Here is a 6,562-nt window from a genome sequence, read left to right on the forward strand (position 1 = left end):
TAAGCACAGATACAGGCACCTTCTATGTAACATTAAAGACTACACTCCCTTCATACTGCTGTGCAGTGGAATCAGTCTTGTACATTCTCTGCCCATCCCCCCCCCCCCCCCTCCTCTGAGTCTTGCCCATATTCACACAGATAATCACACACTGCACTGGAATATCTTCTATAACATTCATGTATATGTTTATGCTTTATCTCAATTGACTTAATACAATCCACAGTTGCACAGAATTTAGACAGGCCCATCCTAATAAACACATACACAACTGTTCTGATCTCACATTGTTGGATGTATCAGTATTATTTATGTAAACTGAATATGCAACTATTTAATATGTGTATATATATCCATATATACACAGATGCTCATATATATATATATATATATATATATATATATATATATATATATATATATATATATATATATATATCCGTATATACAGATGCGCTTTATATATATATATATATATATATATATATATATATATATATATATATATATATATATAAATAAAAGCATCTGTATATATGGATATATCCATATATCTATATATACACACATATTAAATAGTTGCATATTCAGTTTACACACACGTGTGTGTGTGTGTGTGTGCATGTGTGCGTGTGTGCGTGTGTGCGTGCATGTCAGTAAGGATCACAGAAGTTATCAAAATACCAGCACAGCACAGGGAGTAGAAGAGAAAAAGTGTTTATTCAGTCCATCATATGTCTACATGATGGACTGAATAAACAGCTTTTTTTCCACCATACCACCACCTAACCCTCTGCAGAGGTACTCTACCTAGTGTGCAGCAATATATATATTTATATATATATATATTTTTTTTTTATTTTATTTTTTTTTACGGAATCCGAAACATAGAATACATCACTTTATCACTTTTGTAATTATATGGATGGCCTGTTCTTCTGTATACTAAGTTATACCTCGTATAACAATATGCACCCTTAAAAACGTACCTATTGTTAACACGGTTTGTGCCATGTATATGGACAGTATATATGTGTGTGTGTGTGTGTGTGTGTGTGTGTGTGTGTGTGTAAATATATATATATATATACACACACACACACACACACACACACGTACTGTGCACACAATTCCCTGGTACAAGCCTGAACCCTTCTCAGCCTGCTTCCTCAATTACAAGCACTCACACACACACACAAGCTGTACTGCTACCCATTGAGAAGGGAAAGCAGATCTGTGAAGCTGTGCGATTTTTTCTTTGAGGTCTCTTTGTTTCTCCCGGCAGGCCAGACTGCTGGATGCTCTTCTCACTGAATCCTCCAGCACCAGGGTACACAGCACAGACCTGCCAAGCTTCCTTATCCCCTTGGGGCTGTTTCACTGAGCCCTTTGCACCTTCCAAATGACCATGAACTCTTAGTTAGTGAGATGTCAGAAGAGAAGGTGGATAGTTATTGGAGGGGGGGGGATAATAGTCTGTTAAGAGATCTTGCATATGCTTTGCAGGGTGTAGATGCTTCTTGTGCTTTTTGTTTTTTTTAATTGCTAATGAATCCGCAAAGAATCATAATATAACAAACATTTCCTGGGTCAGTTTCTCTATGGGAAGAGCATACATTCTGTACAGCAGACATGGGTGATTCTCTCCTAAACTGTACTTCTATGGCAATGGTTATCATCCGACTGCTACATCTGAATATACATAGGCAGGGGGGGGTCTGTTTGTTTGTTTTTCTTTATATAAAGCTGCAATAAAACAAAGAGATGTTTACCTGCCCTTAAATATGATATGAATATAAAATATTCAGATGCACATGTACATGCAATTTGATCACAAAATATTTTATAGAGTGAGAAATGCACTATCAAAAAAGTATCCACTCTCATGGGGGAATGCACTAATAATCGTAATTTTGCATGAGGAAATGGGTGTTCCCAATCAATCATTCAGCGTACACTGTAGTTTGCCTGGATGCTCTGTCTTTTTTGTATGCTCAGTCTACTGAAGCCTACAAGCCTGTAACAAGTTGTACAACAAAAAAACAATGTGCAAATAAGTAGCATTTGAACAGGATAGTGAAATTAGTGGGCAATGTAACAAACGTAACTGCAGTAATCTAGCCGTGGTGGCAACCTTACTGTTTCTCAAAATAGAATACACATTTACAATTACCTGGAGGATCATAATAATTACCCCTAAAAGGAAAAATTAAAGATTGGAGTGCAGAAGGGGGCATAAAACTGACTTCCAATGGACTATTAGATATTTTGCAATACATGTATAGAATAACGATGCTTTTGCCACATGGGAGGGTGATTTCAAATGGAAATACACACTGGTGTATTTGTTTCTGAGAAATTCAATGACACTGTATGTGCTTGAACCACTAAATAAATACAAAAACGTATGTGTAAATCTGGATGAAATGCCAAAAAAGAGCAGCCTTATGCTTGACCTGCTACAATCTGCAGAGGGTCCCTCACATAATAGACAGGATCAAATGTCACCAAAGATCTAATAAGGAAAAAAACCGAGCTGACAAACTGCACGGAAGGGGTTTATGGGGCAACATACAATTCTTCACCATCACTCTCACTAAGGAGACTGTCACATTACGAATAGACAGCTAAAACTTGACTTTGCGTGGAGATAAAATGCAGTTGTGTGTGTGTGCTGCTGAGAAACTTAAATAAATGTGCTGTGAAAGTTGCTACTTTCAATGCAAAATAGACTGATAGAGCCTATAATTCCTTCAAAATCTGTTATGATCGGCTGCTGTGTGTAGGAATATTCTCTAGTCTAGTAGATGGGTGATGGTAAAAACGAGCATGTGTTTGCTTGGTTGCATGAAATATGTGTGTGACTTACACTATTATGAACAAATGACTAGGGAATCTATATGAAGTTCTGCACCATAGAGAAAATATTGCCCTGATTTTTCATCTTTGTTCTCCTGCAATACTAAGGGGATGTTTCAACATGTAATATTTTTTGTAATAGAAATAACAGAATGAAGCTTTTAAGATAGCCCCAAACACACGCATACACTTTGTTATCTTTACTATTGGCGTCAGTGCATGTCGGGAGAAGGGCGTAAGGGGTTAATGTCAGATGGCCCTTCTGCTTCTTCACTAACTTGCATCTCTGGAATCCGTTCAATATACACGTCCTGGGATTGCTGCTGCTATTGCTACATGCAGTATACAAAGTAGAGGGCTGCCATTCGGATCACTGTATATGAATCATGGCGCTATAAACCCACTTAAAGCCAAAGCAACTGTACACACTAATTTGGCTACATGGCTTAGTTTTTCTTGATTAAACAAATTTCATTTCAATGCAATATATATATATATATATATATATATATATATATATATATATATATATATATATATATATATATATATATATATATATATATATATATATATATATATATATACATACAGTATATACATACAGTATATAATAAGGTGTTTTATGTTAATGAGCTGAGTACGCAATTTAATATATATATCATCAGACGAATGGGGATTATGACCCCTCTGTATTCTGTAATTTAGTATTCTAGTTAGAGAATAATAAAATGCCATTGTAGCCTACATAAAAGTTTTCGGTAGCGTTTAAATTGTATTCTGTGTACACAAAAAATGTAATGATTGATTTAAGAATTCACATTTCTATTTCTGGCAAAGGTTTGCCTTTTGCCTTATACCCAGGTAATGCTGGCTCACTCTGCCCAGACAAAAACAGAGTTCTGGTAAGCAAGCCGAATAAAATAAAGTTTCACTATAAAGTACTGTATTTATTACAACTTTTCCCACCTACAGTATAAATTCATTTTAAACACCTTGCATGCTCAATATAATCTGAACTGAATTCATCATATTATCAAATCATCACACAAAGTAAGATGCCTTAAAGATGGCTTTTATTAGAATGTTTCTGGGAGGAAGGTATTATAAAATATTTGTATAATGTCATTGCTCTTTTGCCAGATATGTGCTGAAATGGAAAGTCTTGTTCACAGATGAGTAATTATTAAATGCTGTTTATGGAACAGTATAAAATACCTTTTAGAAATGAAGTGGAGTTTTTTTCTCCCAACTTTCCTTGTAAAGAGTACTCCAGTTGTGCGTTATATTTATTTAATGATGATAAGACACTTATTAACCAAATAGGCCAGCAACGCGTTCCTCTGCACAGCAGTGCACTGCACTGCTCTGCACTGCATTGATCTCCTCTGCTCCACATTGCTCTGCACTGCATTGATCTCCTATGCTCCACATTGCTCTGCACAGCATTGATCTCCTCTGCTCCACATTGCTCTGCACTGCATTGATCTCCTCTGCTCCACATTGCTCTGCACAGCATTAATCTCCTCTGCTCCACATTGCTCTGCACAGCATGGATCTCCTCTGCTCCACATTGCTCTGCACAGCATTGATCTCCTCTGCTCCACATTGCTCTGCACTGCATTGATCTCCTCTGCTCCACATTGCTCTGCACAGCATGGATCTCCTCTGCTCCACATTGCTCTGCACAGCATTGATCTCCTCTGCTCCACATTGCTCTGCACAGCATTGATCTCCTCTGCTCCACATTGCTCTGCACAGCATTGATTTGCACCTCTAACAGCAAAGGAATTTAAAGCTAAAAAGAAACTTCGAAACGCCCCACCTGTCAACTGCCCTTTGTATCCACGGAGAATACATTTACACTGCTTACCATTGTCCTTAAAATAAAGCTACTAGCGGCAATCATTAGAAATAAATAAATGACCTTTATGTTAATGCAAATACATCTCAAAAGTAACTTAGATTTTTGTAATACTGAATTATCTACTCACTTAAGTGGGAAATGAATTGTGCAACCGACCCTCATTTTATGTATTCGGTATTCTTCTTACCAAATTACTTTTTGCATATTTTGAAGAGGTTATTATTTGTTTCTTCTGACTTTTTATTGGCACAATTAAGGGCACTGCCCCTGGCTTTTTAACCTTCCTTCAGTAAATATAACGCAACTTAATGCACTTGTATAACACTTTATTAAGCACTCACGTGGATGTATAGAAATAGTAAGAGGGTTTAAAGTAATAAACTGCTTTTAGTTACTTAATCATACAGCTCCGACTCATCTGACAACCTTGACATATTAAATAAACTCTACAACTTCTAGGATGGCAGTCAATACTATTAAAGTTAACAGATCATACACTTCAGTTATCCTATCAGAGCATGACAGCTCTGTGTAAAGCCTGGTAAAGTTATTACAAAGGTATTCCCTTACCCACTTCTTTATCACCAGAAACACATCAACTACAGTATGAGCAGTTCATCAAAATAAATAAAATATCCAGTGGATTTATAAAGAGTTAATGGAAAGCACAAAAAAAACATGATATACTGCTTTTCCCCACAATATTACAATAACGGAAGAGAGTACAGTACTAGGTCTCTGACTATATACACTCACCAGCGGCGCCCCCTGCCGGACAGTAAATATTACCGGCTCTCAAAGAGCACTTAAAAAGTTTATTTTGCTCGGCAACCCGTGTCATATAAAATGAAGAACAACCTATAAAATTACCTCTAGCATTTTAACTGTAAAAGTCCAACGCGAAATAAAGCTGGTCCAAGTAAGTTAGAAGGTTTTGCTCTGAATTTCTTTTCTCTGGCTCAAAGTTGAGTCCTTTTATCTAAAGTCCAGTGCACAAACATATAGCTTTAATGTGCCCAGTGTTCCTCCTTTTATTCATTTCTCTATGGCAACCAATATGCTCTGCTCAGAAATGTTCCCTGTCAGGGAAACAAATGATCTTCAGGGAACTGCTGTATCTGGCATCTGTTGCAATGGGGCACACCGAGAGTTAACCTCCCTAAAAGATACCTACCCACTGTGCCCCCCAAAAGTATAAAGAGAGATTATATGTAGCCTAATATTTCTGCCGCTATCGCCTTTAATTTTACAAGACCATTATTACACTGCATGGCATTGAAAGTCAAATGCCATTATTTACCATATGGATGCTAGACTAGTTATGGCTTTGGTTGCGTTTAACAGGATTGTATATCTTACACGTTGGTTGTTTTATGCAGCAGTTTCAACCTCAGACAAGTTGTATAAACAACGCAGCACTTATTCATACAAGTGCACCGACCACTGAGGTGGAATGTGTTGAAGAATGATTGAGGTATAGAACAAGATTGGCAGAATAAAAATACAGAAATAAACGTTTTTAATTCTCATATAGAAATTATTAGTGGTCATTCCGATTGAAATGAGATGATGTACTGGCTAGTTTTTATTGAATAACTTCATTTTTCTGCACTTTGCATTACAAATGAGAGAGCGCCTGGAGCATTGTGAAGCACCATCAGACCCATCCAGCATTAAACGGGTTAAGACGGTGCATCTAATCCTCTGTCTAAATTGTTGTGCCTTCTGATCCTCTTTTCTACATTTTGACTTGTTCCTCAGATCTCCCAGTCTTGCGAGATGAATCCCAGCTCTGTATCGGTTACTAGATAGAAAACTCCTTGGCGACCCTTAGGA

The 6,562-nt window shown here is 36.9% G+C and overlaps 1 long non-coding RNA gene across 2 annotated transcripts in view; it reads right to left on the bottom strand.

Annotated features, from left to right (window-relative positions):
• LOC142489506 (uncharacterized) overlaps nt 1-6,562 on the bottom strand; it is a 42,373-nt gene that overhangs the window by 34,999 nt on the left and 812 nt on the right. The window lies entirely within an intron of this gene.

The sequence above is a fragment of the Ascaphus truei genome, chromosome 3 (genome assembly GCF_040206685.1).
Source record: "Ascaphus truei isolate aAscTru1 chromosome 3, aAscTru1.hap1, whole genome shotgun sequence".
Taxonomy (NCBI): domain Eukaryota; kingdom Metazoa; phylum Chordata; class Amphibia; order Anura; family Ascaphidae; genus Ascaphus; species Ascaphus truei.